The sequence below is a fragment of the Bombina bombina genome, chromosome 1 (genome assembly GCF_027579735.1).
Source record: "Bombina bombina isolate aBomBom1 chromosome 1, aBomBom1.pri, whole genome shotgun sequence".
Classification (NCBI taxonomy): domain Eukaryota; kingdom Metazoa; phylum Chordata; class Amphibia; order Anura; family Bombinatoridae; genus Bombina; species Bombina bombina.
Window position 1 is genome coordinate 1,494,242,084 of NC_069499.1, and position 17,892 is coordinate 1,494,259,975.

General features: G+C 38.1%; 1 protein-coding gene across 3 annotated transcripts in view; it reads left to right on the forward strand.

Annotated features, from left to right (window-relative positions):
* RHOT1 (ras homolog family member T1) overlaps positions 1–17,892 on the forward strand; it is a 241,997-nt gene that overhangs the window by 182,929 nt on the left and 41,176 nt on the right. The gene's annotated exons all lie outside the window — the stretch shown is intronic.

The following is a 17,892-nucleotide window of genomic DNA, read 5'->3' on the forward strand; positions in this document are numbered from 1 at the left end:
ACTCTGCAATATACTTTCATTATTTATTTTGTCCTCTTTGCCTGTAATTCCATTCTGAAATTGTGAGCTTTTCAGTTCCTGTTAGAAATGGAAGTGCAGAACACTGTTAAATCCAGCACAACCATTGGCTGCACACTCTAGTGACCTATTTATAACTGACCCTAATTGGCCACAGCAGAGAAAGTAACACAAGTTACAACATGGCAGCTCCCAGTGTTTTATAGACACTAAAACTTTACACTTATTTTGTCACTTTTTAAACAACGAATGAAACTTTAAAAAATACATCTACATGTTAGTCATGGACTAATCTTTTCTTTGAATGCATCATTCTATCTAGCATGTATTTAGTGTTTAATGTCCCTTTAAGTGTTGTTATTGAAAGTGACTTACTAGCCCTAATGGTTCCATGTGAAGCAAATATAAATGATAATGTAAGTATAAAATTACTCAATGAATAAATATTATTACCTTATTTAAATAGACCTTTTATAAAGGTAATTATATAGCAATATGGAGATTTAGTAATTTATGTATGTTTTTTTTTAACTTGAAGCACTTTGTACATGCTCCATTTGTATGGTCTTTTGATATCTTGTTTGATTCAAATGGTCTCAAATTGTTTTCATAATAATCCTGTTTTCAAAGCGTCTACTGACGCTTCCTGATTTAAGAGTTTAAAAGTAGACTATTATGGTGCAGAAAAGCAAGTTGATTGTACCTTAATGAATGAAAGACAAACATCCAGTTGGACCTTTAAGTATTGCCTTGTAACACTAAATCTATCTGCTCACATTTGCAATATTTAATGTTTTAAAGGGACATTGTACACTAGATTTTTCTTTGCAGAAATGTTTTGTAGATGATGCATTTGCATATCACATCTGGGAGTGTTTTTGTAACAATGTATAGTTTTGCTTATTAAAATGAATAACACTGTGCTGAATTCAGAATTTTTAGATGTATACTGTTGTATACAGACTTCAGATTGCTTCTGTTTGTATAATGGGTCTTTTCATATGCAGAGGAGGTGAGGAGGTTCTGCTCTCAGCCCCTTTCAGTGGGTGTCCCGGCCTAACATTAACAGTGCTAAACTGGGGCTTCTAAGTAAGTTTTTATAAGGTTTTATACTGGATTTCTAGATCAGTATCTGTTCATATTCTTCTTTATAGTAGTGTCTATTACATGCAGCTATATGTAAATGAATGTACACTGTCCTTTTAAACACTCGCTATTGTGTAAAATTGTGCTTTGTCCAGCGCTTTATAGAACGGCCAAAAAGCAAAATCTAAGCTTTGTTTACAAACTGCTAAAAAAATTCCTTAACCAGTTATTTGATTTGCAGCATTTGCGGGTTACATAATTAGATTTTTGGTTTCTCCAGGGAGCGAGAGAGACGCACAATTTTAAACAAAATGCATGGTATGATTTTTTATTAGAATTCTTATTATTTGGTTTGCATTCTGTTTTAAGGTTAGTAGATAATATGTTTAAAATCTGTATTTTGGCAAAAAGTAAAACTCATGCTGTAAAATTAAAGATATACATTGCTAAATTATTGTAGAGTATGATAACTTCTCAACTGAAAATGTTGCCAGCCAGTTGGCATTAAAAAGTAGCCAGATGAGGGCAGTGTAATACATTAAAACTTCTAACATTTTCTGCTATCCAAAGCACAAATTTAAATGGCATAATTTAACATAAATGTATTTAATAATAATTTGAGCAATAAGCATTGAAAATGTTTAATATTTGCTTATTTTAGTAGGCGTGTGCATTTGGATCACTCGTGATAATCTGAATGGGGAAGAAGACGGCCGATCAAAGCGTTTGGCTTTTTTTGGAGCCAGATTCCTTCTTGTGAAAGTGCAACACAATAAGATATGGATTTGCATTTTCACAACTTTCCGAAAAGAGCCAAATGTTCTGCAATCGGAACATCACAAATAATCAGAATGCACATATCTAAATTTTAGCTTATTTTTGGCTAAAATTTTAGCTGGGTGGTCAGTAAAATCTGCCGGGTGGTGCACCCATTAAAAAGATCCTGGGGAAAGCAATGGCTTGTAGGCAGTTGTATACCATTTGCCATCTTTATCACCATGCATGCGAAACCTAGCTGTCCTTACGCTCTGTCCCCGATTACAAAGCAACGTATAATTTCCTATGGGTTTAGTTAAAGGGACAGTCTACACCAGAATTGTTATTGTTTTAAAAGATAGATAATCCCTTGTTTACCCATTCCCTAGTTTTGCATAACCAACACAGTTATATTTATATATTTTTTACCTCTGTGATTATCTTGTATCTAAGCCTCTGCAGACTGCCCCTTTATTTCAGTTCTTTTGACAGACTTGCAGTTTAGCCAATCAGTGATGGCTCCCAGGTAACTTCACGTGCACGAGCACAGTGTTATCTATATGAAAAACATGAACTAACACCCTCTAGTGGTGAAAAACCTGTTAAAATGCATTCTTAAGAGGTGGCCTTCAAGGTCTAAGAAATTAGCATATGAACCTCCTAGGTTAAGCTTTCAACTAAGAATACCAAGAGAACAAAGAAAAATTGGTGATAAAAGTAAATTGGAAAATTGTTTAAAATTACATGCCCTATCTGAATCATGAATGTTTTTTTTTTTTTGGACTAGACTGTCCCTTTAATTGGTGTAATACAAATGGTGTATAATGCAGGACTGCACAATTTATTGGCCTCTATATAAGGTTATGATTAAATAATTATGTTTAATCTACAAATGATTTATTGATGATAAATATCTTTAATTCTATAGGAAAGAGTACGTGTTTCTGTTGATGTGGTTCAGATAATATCACTATGTCCATATAATCTGCGTCCAGTGTCATTTCATTAATATCTTGGCAGAGTATATTGACATTTACAATACACTGTATTCAATTAGTTGTCGTTTACAGCAACAGGTGGGTTAACTAGAAGCATAAAAAAACTATTAAGCTTTAGCAAGTGGAGCCGCACTCACCAGTTAATGATTGCATTTACGAGCCAACTTCCCATCCTTGTGTTTGGGAAGTAATAGCATAACCCCTTTCTTCTTCTCCAGTTCCCATGAAAAGGAATAGAGCATGTTGTTAACAAAATGGCCACCTATTATGATCAGCCTTTGCCAGCAGCTTTTTTTTTTTTTTAAATTCCCCTTGAGGACATCTTTATGCCACAATTAGCTTTTTAACATTTGCCAAACATTCTGTTCCCATAATGTTGTTTTGTTCTCATGCATTTAAGTGTTGAATATCCATTTTTATATAGCAAAGTGTTATGTTTTTTTGTTTCTTTCTTTTTTCCCACCAGGTGTTCTTTTAAGTTTATCTGGGCAGCCCTTACACTGTTTTTTCTTCATCGTTTTTTTCCTCTAACCATTTCTTTTTATCCAGAAAATGAGAAGTGATTGGCTCCTAATTAAAAAAGTAATAGGCTCACAACCTTGGCTTTACTATAATTGAACCATATCTTTCTAAATTTCCTGAAATGGCCGTTCATATATGATTAACGTGACAATGTAATAATTTTTACACCCTATTGCGGGTTTTGGTCATTTCACTTTTCATAAACTTGCTTACTAATCCTTTCACATTTCCTGCATTATTTTAAAAGGATATTGTACACAAATAAATCTTTTTTTTATTCATCTGAAACCGCGCCAATAAATAAATAAAAAGGTATTTGTGTGTGGAATGGATTTAAACGCCATTAAACTCCAAATTTATATAGGCCGCATTTGTAACTATCCGGCATTCCATGTTTGTGTAAAAGTGGTATTGAAATATTTCTTGCATATTGGCTTTTGAAGGCAACTCCTGAAACTACAGGCCTAGGTCCTGCTGTTGTGGGACATATTTGGATGTGCACAGTGACTCACAAATACATTTTGAGAAGGACTGATTGGAAGTATTGTTGAAAGGACACTGATCCACAAACCTTATAAAAAAAATAGTTTTTTTTCAATGCAAAAACATGTTTACATTAGCAAATACACAATTTTGAATTAGTAATAAAAAGTGTACAATGTCCCTTTAAGCATATTTTATTATTTTCTGCAGTGTTTACTTTGACAAAGTACAGTATATAATATTTAAAAATCATACAATGTATATTTAGTTTATTGAATTGTACATCCTATTTGCTGCATGTAGCACAGTGAAATACAATTAAGTGTACCCTAGAGCTTACAGTCTAATGTATACACCTGGGTTACAGAGGTACGGGTGATCTTGTTTTCTTTCTTATAGGTGGTGATAGTCCCCAATACATTACTCCTGGGAATTACTTCCCCTGCCACTAAGAGGAGGCAAAGATTCACAAACCCCAAGAGCTCTATAAAACCCCTCCCACCTCACTGGAAACTAGTTGTGTCTTTGCCTTTGCTGGGGGAAGGTGATGAATGAAGATGTGCATGTCATTCTTCAATGAGAATGGTTCTCAAACTAAGTTGAGGCCTATTTCTCCTCAGAGTTCAGTGTTTGTTAAAGGGATATATTTGGAGTATGGGTAGTGACATATTTTTTACCTGTTGTGAATTAGTCACAAGTCTTCCACAGGTGTTGTAGGGATAGTGCATGTAGGCTTTTCCAGATTTTGCGTGTCAGATTTTTCGCACCCTAGGTAGTTTTCCCCTTATCTTACATCGGGTTGCACATGCACTCCCTCTTTACTTAGTTCGCTATCTGGATTTCAGGCGTCCTGTAGAATCTATGCAAGGGATTGTCCCTATTACTTTATTGGAAGAGGGAATGGGGTTTTATTCCAATCTCTTCATTGTTCCAAAGATGGAAGGAACTTTCAGACAAGTTCTGGATCTAAAAGCTCTAAACAAATTTCTCAAAGTTTCTATTTTCAAGATGGAGACTATTGAGACAGTTCTGCCTTTTGTTCAGCAAGATCATTTTATGTCCACAGTAGATTTAATGGATGCTTACCTTTATTTTCCTATTCCCAGATAACATCAGTTTCTAAGGTTTGCCTTTCTAGTCAAGCACTTTGTTGGTTGTTATAACCTTTAATCTGGCTACAGCTCCCAGAATATTCCTAAAGGTTCTGGGTACCCTTCTGTCTGTGATCAGAACTTAGAGTATTGCAGTGTTTCCATACCTGGACGATATCTTAGTTTAAGCTCCATCTTTACATTTAACAGACTCTCACACCAGCATACTGTTGTTCTGGGGGTTCAGATAGATTGTTTCCATGAGACAGATCAAAGAAGATTGAAGCTAGTGTTGGCTTGTCTAAAAGTCTCTTTCTTTTTCCTCAGTTTCTCTTTTCATGTTTTCATGGAGGGGTTAGGTCTCATGATTGCTGTATAGGATACTATTATGTTTGCTTGTTTGCACATGAGGCCTCTTCAGCTTTCTATGCTTTAGCAGTGGTGCAGGGATTATACCCAGCTATATCTGAAATAATTCATCTAGATCACAGAACAAGTCAGTCTCTGTCTTGGTGGCTGAATCATCAGCTTATTATGCAGGGGGCTTCTTTTGCTTGTCCTACCTGGACTGTGATTACTAAAGATGCAAGTCTTTCAGGTTGGGAGGCCATCTGGGTTCTCAGAGGGCACAAGGGTTTTGGTCTCTTCAGGAGGCAAGGTAACCAATAAATGTTCTAGAACTCAGTGCAATTTACTTTATTTGAAATATTTCCTGGGCAGAAGTAAATTACTGTCTAAATTCTGAGGTTCATATTCCAGGAGTAGACAACTTGGAAGCAGATTTCTTTCATGTAATTAGCAAGAGTCCATGAGCTAGTGACGTATGGGATATACATTCCTACCAGGAGGGGCAAAGTTTCCCAAACCTCACAATGCCTATAAATACACCCCTCACCACACCCACAATTCAGTTTTACAAACTTTGCCTCCCGTGGAGGTGGTGAAGTAAGTTTGTGCTAGATTCTACGTTGATATGCGCTTCGCAGCAGGCTGGAGCCCGGTTTTCCTCTCAGTGTGCAGTGAATGTCAGAGGGATGTGAAGAGAGTATTGCCTATTTGAATTCAATGGTCTCCTTCTACGGGATCTATTTCATAGGTTCTCTGTTATCGGTCGTAGAGATTTATCTCTTACCTCCCTTTTCAGATCGACGATATACTCTTATGTACTATTACCTCTACTGATTCTCGTTTCAGTACTGGTTTGGCTAGCTACTATATGTAGATGAGTGTCCTGGGGTAAGTAAGTCTTATTTTTTGTGACACTCTAAGCTATGGTTGGGCACTTTATTTATAAAGTTCTAAATATATGTCTTTAAACTTATATTTGCCATGATTCAGGATGATCAATATTCCTTATTTCAGACAGTCAGTTTCATTATTTGGGATAATGCATATGAATAATCATTTTTTTCTTACCTTTCTTACCTTGTTTCAAATTGACTTTTTTCCCTGTGGGCTGTTAGGCTCGCGGGGGCTGAAAATGCTTCAATTTATTGCGTCATTCTTGGCGCAGACTTTTGTTTGTCATTTCCGGCGTCAAACTTGACGCCGGAAGTTGTTCGTGTCATTTTTTTTGACGTTTTGCGCCAAAAATATCGGCGTCACCGGATGTGGCGTCATTCTTGGCGGCAAAAATTTTTAGGCGCCAATAATGTGGGCGTCTTTTTTGGCGCTAAAAAATGTGGGCGTCATTCTTGTCTCCACCTTTTTTTCACATTATTTCAGTCTCATTTTTCATTGCTTCTGGTTGCTAGAGGCTTGTTCATTGGCATTTTTTTCCCATTCCTGAAACTGTCATTTAAGGAATTTGATAATTTTGCTTTATATGTTGTTTTTTCTATTACATATTGCAAGATGTCTCACATTGACCCTGGATCTGAATCTACTTCTGGAAAGACGCTGCCTGATGCTGGTTCTACCAAAGTTAAGTGCATTTGCTGTAAACTTGTGGTAATTGTTCCTCCGGCTGTAGTTTGTGATGAATGTCATGATAAGCTTGCTAATGCAGATAGTATTTCCATTAGTAATATACCATTACCTGTTGCTGTTCCTTCAACATCTAATACTTAGGATGTTCCTGTTAATATAAAAGAATTTGTTTCTAAATCTATTAGGAAGGCTATGTCTGTTATTCCTCCTTCCAGTAAACGTAAAAGGTCTTTTAAAACTTCTCATTTTTCAGATGAATTTTTAAATGACCGTCATCATTCTGATTTGTCTGTTTCTGATGAGGATATTTCTGGTTCAGAGGATTCTGTCTCAGATATTGACACTGATAAATCTTCATATTTATTTAAAATGGAATTTATTCGCTCTTTACTTAAAGAAGTTTTAATCGCATTAGAGATGGAGGATTCTAGTCCTCTTGATACTAAATCTACTAAGCGTTTAAATTCGGTTTTTAAACCTCCTATAGTTATTCCAGAAGTTTTTCCTGTCCCTGATGCTATTTCTGAAGTAATTTCTAGGGAATGGAATAATCTGGGTACTTCATTTACTCCTTCTCAAAGGTTTAAGAAATTGTATCCTGTGCCATCTGACAGATTAGAGTTTTGGGACAAAATCCCTTAAGTTGATGGGGCTATCTCTACTCTTGCTAAACGTACTACTATTCCTACAGCAGATAGTACTTCCTTTAAGGATCCTTTAGATAGGAAGATTGAATCCTTTCTAAGGAAAGCTTATTTATGTTCAGGTAATCTTCTTAGGTCTTCTATTTCTTTGGCTGATGTTGCTGCCGCTTCCACTTTTTGGTTGGAGGTTTTAGCACAACAAGTATCAGACCATAATGCTCATAGCATTGTTAAACTTCTTCAACATGCTAATAACTTTATTTGTGATGCCATCTTTGATATCATTAGAGTTGATGTCAGGTATATGTCTCTAGCTATTTTAGCTGGAAGAGCTTTATGGCTTAAAACTTGGAATGCAGATATGTCTTCTAAGTCAACTTTGCTTTCTCTTTCTTTACAAGGTAATAAATTATTTGGTTCCCAGTTGGATTCAATTATTTCAACTGTTACCGGGGGAAAGGAACTTTTTTGCCTCAGGACAAAAAATCTAAAGGTAAATATAGGGCTGCAAATCGTTTTCGTTCCTTTCGTCAGAATAAGGAACAGAAGCCTGACCCTTCCCCTAAAGGAATGGTTTCTGTTTGGAAACCTCCAATCTGGAATAAATCCAAGCCTTTTAGAAAGTCAAAACCAGCTCCCAAGTCCACATGAAGGTGCGGCCCTCATTCCAGCACAGCTGGTAGGGGGCAGGTTACGATTTTTCAAAGACATTTGGATCAATTTGATTCACAGTCTTTGGATTCAGAGCATTGTTTCTCAAGGGTACAGAATAGGTTTCAAGGTAAGGCCGCCTGCGAAGAGATTTTTTCTCTCTCGCATTCCAATAAATCCAGTGAAGGCTCAGGCATTTCTGAAATGTGTTTCAGATCTCGAGTTGGCTGGAGTAATTGTGCCAGTTCCAATTCTGGAACAGGGTCTGGGGTTTACTCAAATCTATTCATTGTACCAAAGAAGGAGAATTCCTTCAGACCAGTTCTGGATTTGAAGACATTGAATCGTTATGTAAGGATGCCAACATTCAAAATGGTAACTATAAGGACTATTCTGCCTTTTGTTCAGCAAGGGCATTATATGTCCACAATAGATTTACAGGATGCATATCTTCATATTCTGATTCATCCAGATCACTTTCAGTTTCTGAGATTCTCTTTTCTAGACAAGCATTACCAGTTTGTGGCCCTTCCGTTTGGCCTAGCAACAGCTCTAAGGATCTTTTCAAAGGTTCTCGGTGCCCTTCTCTCTGTAATCAGAGAACAGGGTATTGCGGTATTTCCTTATTTGGACGATATCTTGGTACTTGCTCAGTCTTCACATTCGGCAGAATCTCATACGAATCAACTTGTGTCGTTTCTTCAAAGACATGGTTGGAGGATCAATTTACCAAAGAGTTCGTTGATTCCTCAGACAAAGGTAACCTTTTTGAGTTTTCAAATAGATTCAGTGTCCATGACCTTGTCTCTAACAGAAAAGAGACGTCTGAAATTGGTTTCAGCCTGTCGAAACCTTCAGTCTCAATCATTCCCTTCGGTAGCTTTATGCATGGAAATTCTAGGTCTCATGACTGCTGCATCGGACGCGATCCCCTTTGCTCGTTTTCACATGCGACCTCTTCAGCTTTGTATGCTGAACCAATGGTGCAGGGATTTTACAAAGATATCACAATTAATATCCTTAAATCCCAATGTACGACACTCTCTGACGTGGTGGATAGATCACCATCGTTTAGTTCAAGGGGCTTCTTTTGTTCGTCCAACCTGGACTGTGATCTCAACAGATGCGAGTCTATCAGGTTGGGGAGCTGTATGGGGATCTCTGACAGCGCAGGGGGTTTGGGAATCTCAGAGGCGAGATTACCAATCAACATTTTGGAACTCTGTGTGATTTTCAGAGCTCTTCAGTTCTGGCCTCTTCTGAAGAGAGAATCGTTTATTTGTTTTCAGACAGACAATGTCACAACCGTGGCATATGTCAATCATCAGGGTGGGACTCACAGTCCTCAGGCTATGAAAGAAGTATCTCGGATACTTGTATGGGCGGAATCCAGCTCCTGTCTAATCTCTGCGGTTCACATCCCAGGTGTAGACAATTGGGAAGCGGATTATCTCAGTCGCCAGACGTTACATCCGGGCGAATGGTCCCTTCACCCAGAGGTATTTCTTCAGTTTATTCAAATCTGGGGACTTCCAGAAATAGATCTGATGGCCTCTCATCTAAATAAGAAACTTCCCAGGTATCTGTCCAGATCCAGGGATCCTCAGGCGGAGGCAGTGGACGCGTTGTCGCTTCCTTGGAATTATCATCCTGCCTATATCTTGCCGCCTCTAGTTCTTCTTCCAAAAGTGATTTCCAAAATTCTTATGGAACGTTCGTTTGTAATGCTGGTGGCTCCAGCATGGCCTAACAGGTTTTGGTATGCGGATCTCATTCGGATGGCCAGTTACCAACCTTGGACTCTTCTGTTAAGACCAGACCTTCTATCTCAAGGCCCTTTTTTCCATCAGGATCTCAAATCATTAAATTTGAAGGTATGGAAATTGAACGCTTGATTCTTAGTCATAGAGGTTTCTCTGACTCAGTAAAAAATACTATGTTACAGGCTCGTAAATCTGTGTCTAGGAGGATTTATTATCGAGTCTGGAAGACTTACATTTCTTGGTGTTCTTCTCATAAATTCTCTTGGCATTCTTTTAGAATTCCTAGAATTTTACAGTTTCTTCAGGATGGTTTGGATAAAGGTTTGTCTGCAAGTTCCTTGAAAGGACAAATCTCTGCTCTTTCTATTCTTTTTCACAGAAAGATTGCTAATCTTCCTAATATTCATTGTTTTGTACAGTCTTTGGTTCGTATTAAACCTGTCATTAAATCAATCTCTCCTCCTTGGAGTCTTAATTTGGTTCTGAGGGCTTTACAAGCCCCTCCGTTTGAACCTATGCATTTTCTGGACATTAAATTACTTTCTTGGAAAGTTCTGTTCCTTTTGGCCATCTCTCTTCTGCTAGAAGAGTTTCTGAGTTATCTGCTCTTTCTTGTGAATCTCCTTTTCTGATTTTTCATCAGGATAAGGCAGTATTGCGGACTTCATTTAAATTTTTACCTAAGGTTGTGAATTCTAACAACATTAGTAGAGAAATTGTTGTTCCTTCATTGTGTCCTAATCCTAAGAATTCAAAGGAGAGATCTTTACATTCTTTGGATGTAGTAAGAGCTTTGAAATATTATGTTGAAGCTACTAAAGATTTTAGAAAGACTTCTAGTCTATTTGTTATCTTTTCTGGGTCCAGAAAAGGTCAGAAGGCCTCCGCCATTTCTTTGTTGTCGTGGTTAAAGTCTTTGATTCATCATGTTTATGTGGAGTCGGGTAAATCCCCGCCTCAAAGAATTACGGCTCATTCTACTAGGTCAGTTTCTACTTCCTGGGCGTTTAGGAATGAAGCTTCTGTTGATCAGATTTGCAAAGATTGCTAATATGAAAGAAATTAATTTATCAGGTAAGTTCTTACATAAATTATGTTTCTTTCATGTAATTAGCAAGAGTCCATGAGCTAGTGACGTATGGGATATACATTCCTACCAGGAGGGGCAAAGTTTCCCAAACCTCAAAATGCCTATAAATACACCCCTCACCACACCCACAATTCAGTTTTACAAACTTTGCCTCCGATGGAGGTGGTGAAGTAAGTTTGTGCTAAGATTCTACGTTGATATGCGCTCCGCAGCAAGTTGGAGCCCGGTTTTCCTCTCAGCGTGCAGTGAATGTCAGAGGGATGTGAAGAGAGTATTGCCTATTTGAATGCAGTGATCTCCTTCTACGGGGTCTATTTCATAGGTTCTCTGTTATCGGTCGTAGAGATTCATCTCTTACCTCCCTTTTCAGATCGACGATATACTCTTATATATACCATTACCTCTGCTGATTCTCGTTTCAGTACTGGTTTGGCTTTCTACAAACATGTAGATGAGTGTCCTGGGGTAAGTAAATCTTATTTTTTGTGACACTCTAAGCTATGGTTGGGCACTTTGTTTATAAAGTTCTAAATATATGTATTCAAACATTTATTTGCCTTGACTCAGAATGTTCAACTTTCCTTATTTTTCAGACAGTCAGTTTCATATTTGGGATAATGCATTTGATTTAATCATTTTTTCTTACCTTCAAAAATTTGACTCTTTTTCCCTGTGGGCTGTTAGGCTCGCGGGGGCTGAAAATGCTTCATTTTATTGCGTCATTCTTGGCGCAGACTTTTTGGCGCAAAAATTCTTTTCCGTTTCCGGCGTCATACGTGTCGCCGGAAGTTGCGTCATTTTTTGACGTTATTTTGCGCCAAAAATGTCGGCGTTCCGGATGTGGCGTCATTTTTGGCGCCAAAAGCATTTAGGCGCCAAATAATGTGGGCGTCTTATTTGGCGCTAAAAAATATGGGCGTCGCTCTTGTCTCCACATTATTTAAGTCTCATTTTTCATTGCTTCTGGTTGCTAGAAGCTTGTTCCTTGGCATTTTTTCCCATTCCTGAAACTGTCATTTAAGGAATTTGATCAATTTTGCTTTATATATGTTGTTTTTTCTCTTACATATTGCAAGATGTCTCACGTTGCATCTGAGTCAGAAGATACTACAGGAAAATCGCTGTCTAGTGCTGGATCTACCAAAGCTAAGTGTATCTGCTGTAAACTTTTGGTAGCTATTCCTCCAGCTGTTGTTTGTATTGATTGTCATGACAAACTTGTTAAAGCAGATAATATTTCCTTTAGTAAAGTACCATTGCCTGTTGCAGTTCCTTCAACATCTAAGGTGCAGAATGTTCCTGATAACATAAGAGATTTTGTTTCTGAATCCATAAAGAAGGCTATGTCTGTTATTTCTCCTTCTAATAAACGTAAAAAATCTTTTAAAACTTCTCTCCCTACAGATGAATTTTTAAATGAACATCATCATTCTGATTCTGATGACTCTTCTGGTTCAGAGGATTCTGTCTCAGAGGTTGATGCTGATAAATCTTCATATTTATTTAAAATGGAATTTATTCGTTCTTTACTTAAAGAAGTACTAATTGCTTTAGAAATAGAGGATTCTGGTCCTCTTGATACTAATTCTAAACGTTTGGATAAGGTATTTAAAGCTCCTGTGGTTATTCCAGAAGTTTTTCCTGTTCCTAATGCTATTTCTGCAGTAATTTCCAAAGAATGGGATAAATTGGGTAATTCATTTACTCCTTCTAAACGTTTTAAGCAATTATATCCTGTGCCGTCTGACAGATTAGAATTTTGGGACAAAATCCCTAAAGTTGATGGGGCTATTTCTACCCTTGCTAAACGTACTACTATTCCTACGTCAGATGGTACTTCGTTTAAAGATCCTTTAGATAGGAAAATTGAATCCTTTCTAAGAAAAGCTTATCTGTGTTCAGGTAATCTTCTTAGACCTGCTATATCTTTGGCTGATGTTGCTGCAGCTTCAACTTTTTGGTTGGAAACTTTAGCGCAACAAGTAACACATCATGATTCTCATGATATTATTATTCTTCTTTAGCATGCTAATAATTTTATCTGTGATGCCATTTTTGATATTATCAGAGTTGATGTCAGGTTTATGTCTCTAGCTATTCTAGCTAGAAGAGCTTTATGGCTTAAAACTTGGAATGCTGATATGGCTTCTAAATCAACTCTACTTTCTATTTCTTTCCAGGGTAACAAATTATTTGGTTCTCAGTTGGATTCTATTATTTCAACTGTTACTGGTGGGAAAGGAACCTTTTTACCACAGGATAAAAAATCTAAGGGTAAAAACAGGGCTAATAATCGTTTTCGTTCCTTTCGTTTCAACAAAGAACAAAAGCCTGATCCTTCATCCTCAGGAGCAGTTTCAGTTTGGAAACCATCTCCAGTCTGGAATAAATCCAAGCCAGCCAGAAAGGCAAAGCCTGCTTCTAAGTCCACATGAAGGTGCGGCCCTCATTCCAGCTCAGCTGTTAGGGGGCAGGTTACGTTTTTTCAAAGAAATTTGGATCAATTCTGTTCACAATCTTTGGATTCAGAACATTGTTTCAGAAGGGTACAGAATTGGTTTCAAGATGAGACCTCCTGCAAAGAGATTTTTTCTTTCCCGTGTCCCAGTAAATCCAGTAAAAGCTCAAGCATTTCTGAATTGTGTTTCAGATCTAGAGTTGGCTGGAGTAATTATGCCAGTTCCAGTTCCGGAACAGGGAATGGGGTTTTATTCAAATCTCTTCATTGTACCAAAGAAGGAGAATTCCTTCAGACCAGTTCTGGATCTAAAAATATTGAATCGTTATGTAAGGATACCAACGTTCAAGATGGTAACTGTAAGGACTATCTTGCCTTTTGTTCAGCATGGGAATTATATGTCCACAATAGATTTACAGGATGCATATCTACATATTCCGATTCATCCAGATCATTATCAGTTCCTGAGATTCTCTTTTCTAGACAAGCATTACCAGTTTGTGGCTCTGCCGTTTGGCCTAGCTACAGCTCCAAGAATTTTTACAAAGGTTCTCGGTGCCCTTCTGTCTGTAATCAGAGAACAGGGTATTGTGGTATTTCCTTATTTGGACGATATCTTGGTACTTGCTCAGTCTTTACATTTAGCAGAATCTCATACGAATCGACTTGTGTTGTTTCTTCAAGATCATGGTTGGAGGATCAATTTACCAAAAAGTTCATTGATTCCTCAGACAAGGGTAACCTTTCTGGGTTTCCAGATGGATTCAGTGTCCATGACTCTGTCTTTAACAGACTAGAGACGTCTAAAATTGATTTCAGCTTGTCGAAACCTTCAGTCACAATCATTCCCTTCGGTAGCCTTATGCATGGAAATTCTAGGTCTTATGACTGCTGCATCGGACGCGATCCCCTTTGCTCGTTTTCACATGCGACCTCTTCAGCTCTGTATGCTGAATCAATGGTGCAAGGATTACACAAAGATATCTCAATTAATATCTTTAAAACCGATTGTTTGACACTCTCTAACATGGTGGACAGATCACCATCGTTTAATTCAGGGGGCTTCTTTTGTGCTTCCGACCTGGACTGTAATTTCAACAGATGCAAGTCTCACAGGTTGGGGAGCTGTGTGGGGATCTCTGACGGCACAAGGAGTTTGGGAATCTCAGGAGGTGAGATTACCGATCAATATTTTGGAACTCCGTGCAATTTTCAGAGCTCTTCAGTTTTGGCCTCTTCTGAAGAGAGAATCGTTCATTTGTTTTCAGACAGACAATGTCACAACTGTGGCATACATCAATCATCAAGGAGGGACTCACAGTCCTCTGGCTATGTAAGAAGTATCTCGAATTTTGGTTTGGGCGGAATCCAGCTCCTGTCTAATCTCTGCGGTTCATATCCCAGGTATAGACAATTGGGAAGCGGATTATCTCAGTCGCCAAACGTTGCATCCGGGCGAATGGTCTCTTCACCCAGAGGTATTTCTTCAGATTGTTCAAATGTGGGAACTTCCAGAAATAGATCTGATGGCGTCCCATCTAAACAAGAAACTTCCCAGGTATCTGTCCAGATCCCGGGATCCTCAGGCGGAGGCAGTGGATGCATTATCGCTTCCTTGGAAGTATCATCCTGCCTATATCTTTCCGCCTCTAGTTCTTCTTCCAAGAGTAATCTCCAAGATTCTGAAGGAATGCTCGTTTGTTCTGCTGGTAGCTCCGGCATGGCCTCACAGGTTTTGGTATGCGGATCTCGTCCGGATGGCCTCTTGCCAACCGTGGACTCTTCCGTTAAGACCAGACCTTCTGTCACAAGGTCCTTTTTTCCATCAGGATCTCAAATCCTTAAATTTAAAGGTATGGAGATTGAACGCTTGATTCTTGGTCAAAGAGGTTTCTCTGACTCTGTGATTAATACTATGTTGCAGGCTCGTAAATCTGTATCTAGAGAGATATATTATAGAGTCTGGAAGACTTATATTTCTTGGTGTCTTTCTCATCATTTTTCTTGGCATTCTTTTAGAATACCGAGAATTTTACAGTTTCTTCAGGATGGTTTAGATAAGGGTTTGTCCGCAAGTTCCTTGAAAGGACAAATCTCTGCTCTTTCTGTTCTTTTTCACAGAAAGATTGCTATTCTTCCTGATATTCATTGTTTTGTACAAGCTTTGGTTCGTATAAAACCTGTCATTAAGTCAATTTCTCCTCCTTGGAGTTTGAATTTGGTTCTGGGAGCTCTTCAAGCTCCTCCGTTTGAACCTATGCATTCATTGGACATTAAATTACTTTCTTGGAAAGTTTTGTTTCTTTTGGCCATCTCTTCTGCCAGAAGAGTTTCTGAATTATCTGCTCTTTCTTGTGAGTCTCCTTTTCTGATTTTTCATCAGGATAAGGCGATGTTGCGAACTTCTTTTGAATTTTTACCTAAAGTTGTGAATTCCAACAACATTAGTAGAGAAATTGTGGTTCCTTCATTATGTCCTAATCCTAAGAATTCTAAGGAGAAATCGTTGCATTCTTTGGATGTTGTTAGAGCTTTGAAATATTATGTTGAAGCTACTAAATCTTTCCGTAAGACTTCTAGTCTATTTGTTATCTTTTCCGGTCCTAGAAAAGGCCAGAAAGCTTCTGCCATTTCTTTGGCATCTTGGTTGAAATCTTTAATTCATCTTGCCTATGTTGAGTCGGGTAAAACTCCGCCTCAGAGAATTACAGCTCATTCTACTAGGTCAGTTTCTACTTCCTGGGCGTTTAGGAATGAAGCTTCGGTTGATCAGATTTGCAAAGCAGCAACTTGGTCCTCTTTGCATACTTTTACTAAATTCTACCATTTTGATGTATTTTCTTCTTCTGAAGCAGTTTTTGGTAGAAAAGTACTTCAGGCAGCGGTTTCAGTTTGAATCTTCTGCTTATGTTTTTCATTAAACTTTATTTTGGGTGTGGATTATTTTCAGCAGGAATTGGCTGTCTTTATTTTGTCCCTCCCTCTCTAGTGACTCTTGTGTGGAAAGATCCACATCTTGGGTAGTCATTATCCCATACGTCACTAGCTCATGGACTCTTGCTAATTACATGAAAGAAAACATAATTTATGTAAGAACTTACCTGATAAATTCATTTCTTTCATATTAGCAAGAGTCCATGAGGCCCGCCCTTTTTTTGTGGTGGTTATGATTTTGTATAAAGCACAATTATTCCAATTCCTTATTTTATATGCTTTCGCACTTTTTTATCACCCCACTTCTTGGCTATTCGTTAAACTGAATTGTGGGTGTGGTGAGGGGTGTATTTATAGGCATTTTGAGGTTTGGAAAACTTTGCCCCTCCTGGTAGGAATGTATATCCCATACGTCACTAGCTCATGGACTCTTGCTAATATGAAAGAAATGAATTTATCAGGTAAGTTCTTACATAAATTATGTTTTTTCTCAATCGTCAGTCCTTGCATCCAGGGGAGTGGTCTCTCCATCTAGATGTTTTCAATCAGATAGTGGGTTTTTGGGGTCTCCCAGAGATAGATCTGATGGTTTCTTGGTTGAACCGCAAATTGTGCGCAGTACAAGGATCCTCCAGCAGAGTTTGTGGATGCTCTGGTTGCTCCATGGTCATTTCGAATAGCCAATGTTTTTTCCCTTCTGTCTGATTGCCAGAATCAGACAGGAGGGAGACATCTGTAATTCTGATTGCTCAGGCTTGGTCTCGAAGAGTTTGGTATGAAGATCTAGTTTCCGATGTCCAGTCGTCCACTTCCTCTGTGTCTAGACCTTTTGTCTCAATATCCATTTTTCTATCTGGATCTCAAGTCTCTAAGCTTGGTGGCATGGTGATTGAATGGCTATTTCTTAGGCAAAGAGGTTTCTCTGATTCTGTTATTGAGACTGATACAGACCCGTAAGCCTGTGACCAGGAAAATTTATCATAAGGTCTTGAGGGCCTTTATTTATGCATTATGTCTTTTCCTTGCATTCTTTTAAAATTCCCAGGATTTTGCAGGTTTTGCAGGATGGTTTAGATAAGGGTTTATCTGTCAGTTCTTTTTAAGGCTTTGACCAGAATTAAGCCAATTTCTCCCCTTTGGAATCTAAATTTGGTTTTGAAGATTTGCAGTCCCCTCCATTTTAAACTTATGCATAAAGTGGATATTAAAGTGAAAGTCAATCCTAGGGTTTTTGAAACGCTAGGATTGACTATTGAAACAAATAAAGGGTACTTTCATTCATAAAGATACTTCATATAGAAAGCTACTTTATTTGTTTTAATCGATCACCGTTCTTAGCCACTATAGCAGCCTACGGCAAAAAAATATTTTGCTAAGAGGTGACGTTTTCACCTATTAGCCAATAGCTGTGCGTTAAATCCAGCTCCCAAGAGCGCCAAGCCGGATTTACCGCACGGCTATTGGCTAAG